Here is a 14,761-nt window from a genome sequence, read left to right on the forward strand (position 1 = left end):
GACATCAGTAAGGCATACGACACTACTTGGAGGCACAACAGCTATACCAATGGGTTTTGTGGCCACCTCCCCATCTGCATTCAGTCCTTTCTGTGAAGACACTTTTTTAGGTACGTGCTGTAAGGTAGCTTTGTCCAGCAGAATAGCATTCCCAAGGGCAGTGTTTTAAGTGTTACTCTCTTCGCCACAGCTATTAACAGTATCACTTCCATACTACATAGTCCTGGCCAGTGCTCCTTATTCGTGGATGATTCTGTGGTCCTCTGTTCTTCTTCCAACACAGCAACAGCGAGTCATCAGCTGTCATTCTCGTCGTATTGCTAAATCACTTGACTTGTGTATCTAGGACTCCATTCTCCCTGGGCCTCAGTTTTGACTGAACAATTTCGTGGTTACCACACCTCAAGGTCCTGAAGGCAAGGGCTCAGAAGGCACAAGTTCTGGGGGGCGACAGGGCACATCTGCTACAGTTTTATAGGATCTTCCTTTGATCGTGACTAGACTATGGGTGCCACTGTGTGTGCATCGACGAGGCATCCTTACCGGAAGATCATTCATGTTATACACCATGAGAGCTAGCTGTAGGCACTTGCAGGACCAGCTCCATGCCAAGTCTCTGTGCAGAGGCTGGTGCACCACCACTTACCACCTGGTGTCAACTCCTCTTGGTGCATCAGGTGTGTAACTTCCTTGCAACTCCAACCCTCTCAGCATAGCATATCCTTACTTGTCCGGCTGTAGAATGCCACTTTACATATCATTCATGGGCAATGAAGTTATTTGGGATCTGCACGAACTGTGTGCTGGAATCACTTGGTGTGGAGCACATATGGGTTAAAATTTGGAGTTTTAACTGTCATCCTAGTTACTGCATAGCCCCAAAGCTATTTTACATTTAGTGCAGTACAGGAGAGATTGCACTCATGAATATGTTTTAACACAACATTTTATGAAATTTTAACTGAGCACTACAACTATAAAGCTCTATTTATAGACAGACGTATAGAGGCGAATTTCGTGTGTTGCAGTGTTGTTTTCCCTGATTGTGTCCTCAAGGTACGATTGCGTCACGAGTTTACTGTCTTCAACACATAATTATACGCAATCTTGCAGGCACTGGAGCAGATGAGACGTTTCGAGTGCTAAATTCCTGGTCTGTTCTGATTCTGTGAGTGTCCTTCACTCTCTCCAGTGCTTGTAGCCAGCAGATAAAGTAGTCCAGAATATCATGGATACCCTCCTCAACCTCCAAAGACTGGGGAAGGAGGTGTCTCTCTGCTGGGTTCCAGGGCACATGGTTATTGTAAGGAACTTAAGGTCGGATGTAGCTGCCAAAGGAGGTGTAATGATCCTCTGATGCTTCAGTGTGCTGTCACCCAAGATGCTATTGCCTCGTGGTTGAGATAAAGTCATGGGTCAGTGGGAAGAAGAGTGACTGGCAGTGGAAGACAGTAAGTTGCATTTGATAAAGTCCACAACGCAGCTGTGGCGTACCTTCTTCCAGCCACACAGGTGGGATGAGGTCCTCCTTACCCAACTTCACATAAGCCACAACCCTGTGACGCAGGACTTCTTGCTCCAGTGAGAGGACCCTCCAGCATGTGGTGGGGGTGCTTGTGATGTACAGATTACTGTGTGCTACATTTTATTTGAGTGCGTTTTATTTTCAGGCGAGTGGGCAGCAGCAAATTTGCTGACAGATATGCCTTCTATTTTAAGTGACGTTCACCCGAATGTGGCAAGAGTCTTAAGGTTTTGTGATATATCCAAATTGTTTCCTAAAATTTAAGAGAGTTTTTCTTAGTGTGTTAATTGGCTAATCAACTTTTTTTGTAAGTGGTCAGCGAGTCATATTCACTGTGGCGTTATTTTAGCTGAGCTTTCGTTTCATTTATGTTTTAATTCCAGGTGTAGCACCTTTCGCCCTTTCTCCATTGTTTTAAGGAGTGTGAGATGGAGTGATTGTGTGGGTCAACGTGAATGAGGTGGCAGTGAGTGAGTGAGTGAGTGAGTGGATGAGTGAATGTCCTTTTGTCGGTCTCCTTCTCACTGTGTGACAACAATTTTAGCTATTTTATCCACATTCTTTTAAAGGGTTTAACGGCGCTGGCATCCTCGCCGTTGATCCCCCAGAAACACCAAACACACACACTTCTCACAAGATATAGATCACATTAAAATTGTGGATACAAAGACAACCAGATTCAATGTGCCTTCAAGGTGGGACCTGTTTCAGAACCACAGGAAGACACTTCTAGATCACTGGGTTTCTACCACACTCTGGCGACACATCTTCGAAAGTAGGAATAATTTGAAAAAGATGTAATTTAAACAGTTTATTTCGTCCGCCAACAAAGACAGAGTGTAGCTTAGCACAATTAAAGCTGACATAGAATTGAAGAAGCCCATTGTTTATAAACTCCCTTGCAATTGTGCGAAACTGTATATTGATCAGACATTCCTCACAATCCAACACAGATATTTTTAACAGCATTGCCACTCATGGTTGATGCATCCTGAGAAATCTGCAGCGGCGGAGCACTGTCTTACCAAGGGACACAGAATGTTATATGATAAGACACAAATAGTTGCCCCAGCGTCTCACTATTAGCACTGTTTTAAGCTATCGAAATTAGACTTTCATTATAAATAGAGACAACGGTTAACCTTAACCAGCCTCCACAGCCGAGGTCGCTAACTCAGGCTTGTGCGGTGGCACTCGATCTGCGAGTAATGTAGTTCAAATTCTGGTGGTGGAAAAAATTTTCACTGCCAGTATTTTGAGGGCAAGGGGAGACAGGTGGTGGCGTAAAGTTCCTGATCGCCAGACTTCGCGCCAACTCCTGGTTTAAATACCAAACCTCTCTGCAGCGTCTCATGAAGTGAGGCCGTGTGACACTTTTGATGGTTATCCATCCGTTGGATGGGGACGGTAAGCCTGGAGGCTCCCTTGGTGCCGTATGCGAGGAGTAGACTATGCGCCTGCTCTCTCTCTCTCTCTTATCTCATCCTCAACAAACAACGCAAACTTTACACAACGCCTTCTCCCCTCCATCCCCCCCCCCACCCACACACACGGGTATGCACAAAATACATACATGTAGCATTACACATAGTGTGTAATGGAGTATGTTGTAAATAAAAACAAACAAAAGGGCTACTCTTTAAGCAAAGATTTCGAACTCTGTTTTAACTGACATTAACAAACAACTGTATTTCATTCAAATGGTAGAATTTATTGATAGTGGAGCTCGATAGCAAATTTTCGTTTTCCACAGCTTTCACCACTGGGGCACTCTACGATCACTTGTGCATGGGGGCAGCAATGATGATTTGTGGCTCATCGACTGTCGGCCATCCACAGTATCAATCAGTTTCGCCGAGATTAGCATACAGTGTTCTCACCTGAAGCCAGGTGGACTGTAGGGTTGGGAAAAAGCCGACTGGTTAAAACTGATACTGGTATTTTAGTTTTCAATAACCGGTATTTTTAGGTATTTGTTTGAGCTAGGTTACAACCGTTTTTTTTTATTACCGATAAGTGTGTAAAAACTTGTTAAATCAATTTGCCAAAAAAGCGGCATTCAATTTTTTGGCTTTTTTAAAAAACCGGAACTTCTTAAAAACAAATGATATTTATTCGCAAAATTTCGATTGCTTTGAAGTATTTGGTTATTACATAAAATAGGAAAAGGGAAGGGAGCTCTTCTAATAACAATGCCTACAGTTCGAAATGAGCGACAAACCCGTGACCTAAGTATCACTACAGTAGTACTGAGACAATAATGTACGTGTTGCTGTGTCATGTGGCCCATTGGAGGATGCGCGTGCATGTGCAGTGTGCACGACTTGCCCTCACCTGGTCAGTCATTGTTGAGACAATAATATACCTGTTGCCATGTGGCATGGCCTATTGTTCCCACCTGGTCTATACACTAGTTTCACGCTGTCGTCGATGGATATTGTTTGTATTGTACACTCCTGGAAATGAAAAAAAGAACACATTGACACCGGTGTGTCAGACCCACCATACTTGCTCCGGACACTGCGAGAGGGCTGTACAAGCAATGATCACACGCACGGCACAGCGGACACACCAGGAACCGCGGTGTTGGCCGTCGAATGGCGCTAGCTGCGCAGCATTTGTGCACCGCCGCCGTCAGTGTCAGTCAGTTTGCCGTGGCATACGGAGCTCCATCGCAGTCTTTAACACTGGTAGCATGCCGCGACAGCGTGGACGTGAATCGTATGTGCAGTTAACGGACTTTGAGCGAGGGCGTATAGTGGGCATGCGGGAGGCCGGGTGGACGTACCGCCGAATTGCTCAACGCGTGGGGCGTGAGGTCTCCACAGTACATCGATGTTGTCGCCAGTGGTCGGCGGAAGGTGCACGTGCCCGTCGACCCTGGACCGGACCGCAGCGACGCACGGATGCACGCCAAGACCGTAGGATCCTACGCAGTGCCGTAGGGGACCGCACCGCCACTTCCCAGCAAATTAGGGACACTGTTGCTCCTGGGGTATCGGCGAGGACCATTCGCAACCGTCTCCATTAAGCTGGGCTACGGTCCCGCACACCGTTAGGCCGTCTTCCGCTCACGCCCCAACATCGTGCAGCCCGCCTCCAGTGGTGTCGCGACAGGCGTGAATGGAGGGACGAATGGAGACGTGTCGTCTTCAGCGATGAGAGTCGTTTCTGCCTTGGTGCCAATGATGGTCGTATGCGTGTTTGGCGCCGTGCAGGTGAGCGCCACAATCAGGACTGCATACGACCGAGGCACACAGGGCCAACACCCGGCATCATGGTGTGGGGAGCGATCTCCTACACTGGCCGTACACCACTGGTGATCGTCGAGGGGACACTGAATAGTGCACGGTACATCCAAACCGTCATCGAACCCATCGTTCTACCATTCCTAGACCGGCAAGGGAACTTGCTATTCCAACAGGACAATGCACGTCCGCATGTATCCCGTGCCACCCAACGTGCTCTAGAAGGTGTAAGTCAACTACCCTGGCCAGCAAGATCTCCGGATCTGTCCACCATTGAGCATGTTTGGGACTGGATGAAGCGTCGTCTCACGCGGTCTGCACATCCAGCACGAACGCTGGTCCAACTGAGGCGCCAGGTGGAAATGGCATGGCAAGCCGTTCCACAGGACTACATCCAGCATCTCTACGATCGTCTCCATGGGAGAATAGCAGCCTGCATTGCTGCGAAAGGTGGATATACACTGTACTAGTGCCGACATTGTGCATGCTCTGTTGCCTGTGTCTATGTGCCTGTGGTTCTGTCAGTGTGATCATGTGATGTATCTGACCCCAGGAATGTGTCAATAAAGTTTCCCCTTCCTGGGACAATGAATTCACGGTGTTCTTATTTCAATTTCCAGGAGTGTAGAATAGCACCATCCCTGGTCTGGAAGTGTTTTACAAAGTGTGGTAATAATGAAGAACAATGCTTCATTCGCTTTAAAAGACTGAAAACGGGAGGAGGCACACCGAACTTGCAATATAACAAAAGGAGGAAACACCTACAATGTTCTTTGGAATGGAAGGTAAAGTTGATTGATATACCTATAATTTTATTAACGTACTATAAAATTGGAATACTAACTGAAGATTTATTTTTTGAGGCAAGCTCAGAGTGAAAAATTGATTCCATCCAAAAGTGACGATGCAATGCAAAACTCAAGTAGCAGGAAAGTCACCAACTTGTGACTTTTCGCTCTAGCCATCGCCGCGCACGTCTCCTTCACCTCCACCGTCTTATCTGGAAATACCGAGACCGATTTCTGACACTGCCCCAACCCCATATCGATCGCGATCTCCTCGCCAATTGTGCTTCAGATTATGCAGCTCGCTCTATTCGAAAGCCAGGAAATAACTTCTAGCTATCAGAGTAAGTTATATAATTTTTCAATCCAATCACACGAATTGAATCTAAAAATATTTCTAACGAGAGTAACAGCATGCAGTGTGTAAAATAAACATAATCTATTTATTCGTGGGGGGGGGGGCGTGGCGTTTACCTTACCAATGCTTGGTTTTTGTAGTAGGGTGACAAGGGGGGTGCCAGGCCACTCTGCATTGTAGCAAAATTTATTCAAGATGGTGGCGATGACGTCATCCAAGATGGCGGCATGTAGACTTGGCAACATCGCATGACGTCATCCAAGATGGCGGATTTTGACGGGAAAATAGGCCAATTGTGCTACGTCCACTATCCTAACCTCAAGAAAAAAATGGCGGGAAGTTTGAATTCCAACGGGATAATACAGCCAAATCCGTACTTGTCTTTATTATTATTGATTCTCATTTATTATCATTCATTATCATTTATTATTATTTATATCATGCATGTGTGTATGCAAGCCAACTGTGTTAGTTCATCCCTTTGCCACCAGAGAGCGCCACTGTGACGTCATTAAAGATGGTTGACTTTGGCGGGAAGAAAGCCAATTGTGCTACCTCCACTGATCTACCATTGCCGTTCTCCTGCACATACAGTCTTTGCTGAGCTGTCGTTGCCATGCGTTTGATCATAGAGACACACATTTTCAACTGTCCACATCCAGGTATATCAACAACACCTGTCGGCAGCTGAGGGTTTCAGTTAGTCATCATTTATTCCAGGAAAAAGCTGCACGGTCATCAACAGCATTCTGTTCATTCGAGAACAGTTACTGTCTTCACATATATAGTTAAAAGGCTACCCAGCCATTGACCTTCGTCTGTGCGAATGCGCACAGGTTGCCCAAACTCTTATGGGAATCGCCAAAGCGTGCGTGAGTAATGAGTGGATGGGCAAAAGTCTATAAGGTACATTATATATGTAGAATTGTGGACAGTTGGGAATGTGAGTCTCACGGGAAGCATGCAAGGCATAAGTCCCTGCAGTCGCGCTATTCATCTGTGTCCTCGGTGGCTCAGACAGATAGAGCGTCTGCCATGTAAGCAGGAGATCCCGGGTTCGAGTCCCGGTCGGGACACACATTTTCAACTGTCCACATCCAGGTATATCAAGAACACCTGTCGGCACCTGAGGGTTTCAGTTAGTCATCATTTATTCCAGGAAAAAGCTGCACGGTCATCAACAGCATTCTGTTCATTCGAGAACAGTTACTGTCTTCACATATATAGTTAAAAGGCTACCCAACCATTGACCTTCGTCTGTGCGAATGCGCACAGGTTGCCCAAACTCTTATGGGAATCGCCAAAGCGTGCGTGAGTAATGAGTGGATGGGCAAAAGTCTATAAGGTACATTACATCTGTAGAATTGTGGACAGTTGGGAATGTGAGTCTCACGGGAAGCGTGCAAGGGATAAGTCCCTGCAGTCGCGCTATTCATATGTGTCCTCGGTGGCTCAGATGGATAGAGCGTCTGCCATGTAAGCAGGAGATCCCGGGTTCGAGTCCCGGTCGGGACACACATTTTCAACTGTCCACATCCAGGTATATCAACAACACCTGTCGGCAGCTGAGGGTTTCAGTTAGTCATCATTTATTCCAGGAAAAAGCTGCACGGTCATCAACAGTATTCTGTTCTTTCGATAACAGTTACTGTCTTCACATATATAGTTAAAAGGCTACCCAGCCATTGACCTTCGTCTGTGCGAATGCGCACAGGTTGCCCAAACTGTTACGGGAATCGCCAAAGCGTGCGCGAGTAATGAGTGGATGGGCAAAAGTCTATAAGGTACATTACATATGTAGAATTGTGGACAGTTGGGAATGTGAGTCTCACGGGAAGCGTGCAAGGGATAAGTCCCTGCAGTCGCGCTATTCATCTGTGTCCTCGGTGGCTCAGATGGATAGAGCGTCTGCCATGTAAGCAGGAGATCCCGGGTTCGAGTCCCGGTCGGGACACACATTTTCAACTGTCCACATCCAGGTATATCAACAACACCTGTCGGCAGCTGAGGGTTTCAGTTAGTCATCATTTATTCCAGGAAAAAGCTGCACGGTCATCAACAGTATTCTGTTCTTTCGATAACAGTTACTGTCTTCACATATATAGTTAAAAGGCTACCCAGCCATTGACCTTCGTCTGTGCGAATGCGCACAGGTTGCCCAAACTGTTACGGGAATCGCCAAAGCGTGCGCGAGTAATGAGTGGATGGGCAAAAGTCTATAAGGTACATTACATATGTAGAATTGTGGACAGTTGGGAATGTGAGTCTCACGGGAAGCGTGCAAGGGATAAGTCCCTGCAGTCGCGCTATTCATCTGTGTCCTCGGTGGCTCAGATGGATAGAGCGTCTGCCATGTAAGCAGGAGATCCCGGGTTCGAGTCCCGGTTGGGACACACATTTTCAACTGTCCACATCCAGGTATATCAACAACACCTGTCGGCAGCTGAGGGTTTCAGTTAGCCATCATTTATTCCAGGAAAAAGCTGCACGGTCATCAGCAGTATTCTGTTCTTTCGAGAACAGTTACTGTCTTCACATATATTATTATTATTATTGCTATTATTGTTATTTCTCTACCAACATCACATCATTTCTTATGGATATTCGTCTGGGTCCTCCAGCAGCTCCACCCATGACACCAGCATCAGCAGGTCCCAGCATGTCAAGGTCCACGCATGTGAAGGCCTCGGACTCGTCCACGCAGGATCCTGTAGCTCAGCTTCTCAGCATGTTGGAGCAGGATAGCCAGGTGTTAATGTCGGTGCCAGAGGCTGCACTTGACGGGGCCTCACAGTACTGGGCTCCTTCGTACGCACCGTCCGCTAATCATAATCTCACAAGGGACATCCCACCATCAGTGCAAGAACAGCAGGCTCACAGCGCTGGTGTGGATGTCGTGGATGAGAAGATACCGACCGCTGCTTCACCTCAAACTATTCGCCTCAAGCTATGTGTTAACAGTTAGTGGTTCAAAACGTATCCATGTAGGACTTGAAGTTTCACAATACGGTAGCGTCTCAACTGTGTTAGTGCTGGAAAATGTGCTCAAAAATATTAAAGCGAAATTTTCTGACCACGAGTGGGATGAACTGTGTCGTTTAAAAACACACATCAAGAATCATAAGACTACCGAATATTATCCATCCCACTCCTAGCAGGACATGTAATGTGGCAGTCTAACTGTGGCTCTGTTAACGCACATAGACGGAGTCCGCTTAGAGCACCTTTTCGTCTTCTCCAAAACACTCTTTCAGCCCAAGTACCAGTTACTGAAGAAAATATTAAATGGAGTAGACGGTGTAACGTACAGAGCCTTCAGTGAAAGCGACGACGTCCCCCCACCTGAAGAGGTAAAGCCTAACACTGCCTTCATATTTGACGATGTCACTGTTGAAAAGCAAGATCAAATCCGTAAATATTTCTGCTTTGGCCGTTATATGGGTGCTGATGTATTTTATCTGAGTCAAACGTATTCCAGGATCCCAAAACAGCTGGTGAGGGACTACGCAAATCTCATTATAGCATTCAAACAAGACAACCTCAATTTAAAGCACATTTACCGTGCTCACGTAGAGACCGACATGTCATACAATGAATTTGTAAAGATATGTGCTGATTGCTGGAACCAGTCACAATATGGCTTTCTCGTTATTGATAAAACCCATAAACTAAATGACGGTAGGTATAGCCGGAATTTCCAAGACTTTCCCCATATATAAATGTACGAAAATACCTTATCCCATCAGTTAACACTTCACCATGGACAAATTCGCACGCATGGCGGACGCTCAGTCTGAGAGGTTAGGTGTGCAAAGACAGAGTGCCCGAATGTACACCGATATCAAATTTAAAAATCTTGAGTCCAGACTAGTTAAAGATGCAAGGGAATTAAAGAACACCCAGAAACTTCTTGCCATTAACCAAAACCGGATAGAGAACAGAATTAGCGCAATTGAGGGCGTGATAGAAGCCGAGGCCGTTGTTATTGAAGAAGGTGGCGTAGGAAAAAAGGAGAATAAAAAGAACAACAAAGCATATATAAAACCACGTGATATTCAGAGCTCTGATTACTATCCTTCGAGATGTCGAAAAAGCATTAAGTCATTCAGGAGCGCAAAGCAGTTCGAGAGAAATTACGTTTGCTGAAGTTGGGACATATAGATCGCGAGCAAACACTAAATGAAACTTTTAAACCTGTTACCGAATCTATCACCAATCTAGTTTTGCATAATGATGACCCAATTGCAGAATTCACCAACCAGTATCCGACCGTTAAGATAGATAGAACATTTGGTGTCAGCAGGGCGAGACCGTACATGCTGGGCTCTCAAACTATAACTTTATCTGATAGCACAATACGCATCGGGGATACAGAGTTTAAAAGAACACCTGGCTTAATGAACCTAATCTTCCTAAGGCCATCAAAAAACTTAAAATACTCTGCCGATGATCGTAAAGTCTATTGGGAAATACTTAACTTGACTGATCTGTACAAAAATCCCGACGGAACACTGAAAAAGCCTGAAAACTCTAAATACACTACCATTATACAACATTTACTCAATGAGCAAGCTAAAAGTGTCGGTGAGGGTGTAGACTTTCAGCATAAAGGAGTGAGCAATCAAGTCCCGCAGTATATACAGGGCTATTATAAATGATTGAAGCGATTTCATAAATTCACTGTAGCTCCATTCATTGACATATGGTCACGACACACTACAGATACGTAGAGAAACTCATAAAGTTTTGTTCGGCTGAAGCTGCACTTCAGGTTTCTGCCGCCAGAGCGCTCGAGAGCGCAGTGAGACAAAATGGCGACAGGAGCCGAGAAAGTGTATGTCGTGCTTGAAATGCACTCACATCAGTCAGTCATAACAGTGCAACGACACTTCAGGACGAAGTCCAACAAAGATCCACCAACTGCTAACTCCATTCGGCGATGGTATGCGCAGTTTAAAGCTTCTGGATGCCTCTGTAAGGGGAAATCAACGGGTCGGCCTGCAGTGAGCGAAGAAACGGTTGAACGCGTGTGGGCAAGTTTCACGCGTTGCCCGCGGAAGTCGACGAATAAAGCAAGCAGGGAGCTAAACGTACCACAGCCGACGGTTTGGAAAATCTTACGGAAAAGGCTAAAGCAGAAGCCTTACCGTTTACAATTGCTACAAGCCCTGACACCCGATGACAAAGTCAAACGCTTTGAATTTTCGGCGCGGTTGCAACAGCTCATGGAAGAGGATGCGTTCAGTGCGAAACTTGTTTTCAGTGAAGAAGCAACATTTTTTCTTAATGGTGAAGTGAACAGACACAATGTGCGAATCTGGGCGGTAGAGAATCCTCACGCATTCGTGCAGCAAATTCGCAATTCACCAAAAGTTAACGTGTTTTGTGCAATCTCACGGTTTAAAGTTTACAGCCCCTTTTTCTTCTGCGAAAAAAACGTTACAGGACACGTGTATCTGGACATGCTGGAAAATTGGCTCATGCCACAACTGGAGACCGACAGCGCCGACTTCATCTTTCAACAGGATGGTGCTCCAACGCACTTCCGTCATGATGTTCATTTCTTAAACAGGAGATTGGAAAACCGATGGATCGGTCGTGGTGGAGATCACGATGAGCAATTCATGTCATGGCCTCCACGCTCTCCCGACTTAACCCCATGCGATTTCTTTCTGTGGGGTTATGTGAAAGATTCAGTGTTTAAACCTCCTCTACCAAGAAACGTGCCAGAACTGCGAGCTCGCATCAACGATGCTTTCGAACTCATTGATGGGGACATGCTGCGCCGAGTGTGGGAGGAACTTGATTATCGGCTTGATGTCTGCCGAATCACTAAAGGGGCACATATCGAACATTTGTGAATGCCTAAAAAAACTTTATGAGTTTTTGTATGTGTGTGCAAAGCATTGTGAAAATATCTCAAATAATAAAGTTATTGTAGAGCTGTGAAATCGCTTCAATCATTTGTAAAACCCCATATATTACGATGACCCAGATGAACTAATAGACAGACTTCAATTGTTGATGGCTTTGGCTGCTGTGGGCAATACAGCTCATTCGAATGAGGTTGTATCCATAATCTCCGAGCTTCGGGAGAGAGGTATCATCGAATAAGTATGGAAACCGTGGTTCGAGAACTGCACAAGCCAGCACTCAAAACATACCCTCGTAGGCATGTCATGATTAAAGGGCTGGATGACCTCTGGCAAGCTGATCTTGTAGATATGAATCGATGTTCACCTCATAATAATGGATTCAAATACATTTTAATGGTTATTGATACATACTCTAAATTCGCATGGGCATTACACGTGAAAACGAAAACCGGTAGAGATATTGCTGTGGTGTTTGAGCGTCTGCTGCAGACAGGAACGAATCGATGCCCGGCCAATCTTCAAACTGATCACGGTGGGGAGTTTTATAATGACCATTTCAAGACTGTGATGGCGCGATATGGCATACACCACTACTCCACGTTTACCCACCTTAAAGCTAGTATCGTCGAGCGGTTGAACAGAACAATCAAAGCTCAAACGTGGATGCAGTTTAATCTTCGCGGTTCGTACAAATGGGTAGATATCGTCCCACAGATAATTGCAAAGTATAATCGAACCAAACATAGTACAATAAAAATGAGACCGATCGATGTTCGCGATAATTCACTCATGGACACAGTATATTTCAGGATTAAAATGCTCGACCCTCGCAAACAGAGGTTCAATATAGGCGACTTAGTACGTATTTCAAAACACAAGACAGCGTTCGAGAAATCGTGCTTACCAAATTGTTCGGCTGAGATATTCACAGTATCCAAAGTGCAGCGAACCAACCCGAGGACATATATCTTAAAGGACGGCAAGAGCGAAGAAATTGCAGGATGCTTTTACACGGAGGAATTGCAGAAGAGTTCTGAACCAGATGTATTTCTCATCGAGCGCGTGATAAGACGTCGTGGGAATAGAGCACTGGTTAAATGGCAAGGATTTCCATCATCAGAAAACAGTTGGATCGAAGCTGACATGCACGATAGGAGGCACATCATAATAAGAGGTGGAGGTGGTGCTCTCGACAAGTTGCGTGTTGAATTGCACTTTCCCGGATATAGCTTCTGTGGGCCTGGAACAAAGCTTCAGAAGCGCCTGGCACGTGGCGGTAAAGGTTTTAACCTACTAGACGAAGCCTACCTTGAGCACGACCTCGCATACGCAGCAAATAAGGATCTCCCAGCACGCCGCGTCGCCGACCGGATATTAGCAGATAAAGCCAAGCAAATAAGGCGAAGAAAAGATCTCGGAATAGGCCAACGCGTTGCTGCATTCGTGGTTGATAAAACCATGCGTGGAAAAATTAAGTTGGGCTTGGGGGTGATGAATTTCAAACGAATTTTGAAAGCAGCGCGAACAGCTTTGCGAGCGAAGAAGAACAGGAAGAAGAACAACAAACCCGGTTGTTTGAAAAACTGTATTCTCACCTCGATGTCTGCAGCTAAACGTGTGTTGAATGGTGGGAACAAGAAGAAAAACACGACTTCAATTAAACCACCTAGGGTCCTGTTCGTCGTTCCAGTCCTTGCAGCACTGTCCGCTGTAGGTTCACTCACAGGCGGTGCCGCAGCTGTCGGCAAAACGGTCAAAAACGCACAGAATGCACAAGCCCAACTAGAGCAAGCCAGAAGGCATAATCGCGCTATGGAAGCAGCAGCTATCGGAAAAGATCTCTACTTGAAACCATACAGGAAAGGACTAGGTCTCTTCATAAATAAAAAAAAAAGTCCGTTGGTTATCCTACCCGACCGAGCGCTCACGAATAAAGATCTAGTTAAAATTATTAAACAAAAACTTCACATTCGTGGATTCCACGGCGTCTTTATGGTGGTGGTGGTTGTTGGAATGTTTAAGGGGGACTAAACAGCTAGGGTCATCAGTCCCCCGGCGTCTTTATGCGGAATAAATTACCGAAGACCATGTGGCGGACTAATGAGTGCGGAATTGTAAATTTAGATGTTGATGGGGGTCCAGGGACCCATTGGGTTGCGTATGTTAAGAAAAGTCCAAATACAGTTCAGTATTTCGATTCATTCGGCGATTTACAGCCGCCTGAAGAATTACAACGCTACTTCACCAGCAAAAGACGCGTCTTCTACAATGTCCGGCAATATCAGGACTTTAACACATATCTCTGTGGTCATCTCTGCGCTATGTTCCTCATCACAGCGACGGCGAAACCCCTCTAGAATGCGTCAACGTCAAATCATGTGCGCGATATATAAAAGAGCTGTTATTGAACGCATGACCATCATTTGATGTTTAGATGCAATGTCGTACACTCTGACTCTAAAAGAGCGAGGATCAGTATTACGCGCAGATTACTTTCCGCCGATTGATTTAAGTGCAGGGGACTGGAGTATTGCACTGATTGGTCTAGAGACGTATAACAGCATTCCAAATATTACACAGAGCAACAATAAACTACATCTTGAAAGTGACGGCCGGAAGGAGATTCTACAAATACAACCTGGTGCCTACGATATTGATGATTTAAACGAACTCTCAAAACAGTCAGAAAAAGGTATTGAACTACGGGCAAACATCAATACCCTTAAATCTGAAATACGGACAGAGAGTGCTACGATCGACTTTACACAGAGACATTCAATTGGTCCACTGCTAGGTTTTGCGAAGGATCGTGTTTTGGTGAAAGACGGAAGTAAATTTTACGCATCAGATCATGCTGTAGATATACTCCCAGTGAGTACAATCCACGTTGAGTGTAATATTGCCACAAACTCATACCTGAACGATAATTTAATTCACTCAATTTACGGATTCTTCCCTACAGTCGGCAC

The 14,761-nt window shown here is 45.5% G+C and overlaps 3 non-coding genes across 3 annotated transcripts; all 3 read left to right on the forward strand.

Annotated features, from left to right (window-relative positions):
• Positions 1 to 7,356: 7,356 nt before the first annotated feature.
• Trnat-ugu (transfer RNA threonine (anticodon UGU)) lies at positions 7,357 to 7,431 on the forward strand. Its single transcript has one exon. It is a non-coding gene; the product is annotated as a tRNA-Thr (tRNA).
• A 364-nt stretch (positions 7,432 to 7,795) lies between these two features.
• On the forward strand, positions 7,796 to 7,870 carry Trnat-ugu (transfer RNA threonine (anticodon UGU)). The gene has a single exon. It is a non-coding gene; the product is annotated as a tRNA-Thr (tRNA).
• A 364-nt stretch (positions 7,871 to 8,234) lies between these two features.
• Positions 8,235 to 8,309, forward strand: Trnat-ugu (transfer RNA threonine (anticodon UGU)). The gene has a single exon. It is a non-coding gene; the product is annotated as a tRNA-Thr (tRNA).
• Positions 8,310 to 14,761: the final 6,452 nt, after the last annotated feature.

Source organism: Schistocerca nitens, chromosome 3 (genome assembly GCF_023898315.1).
Source record: "Schistocerca nitens isolate TAMUIC-IGC-003100 chromosome 3, iqSchNite1.1, whole genome shotgun sequence".
In the NCBI taxonomy this organism is placed as follows: Eukaryota; Metazoa; Arthropoda; class Insecta; order Orthoptera; family Acrididae; genus Schistocerca; species Schistocerca nitens.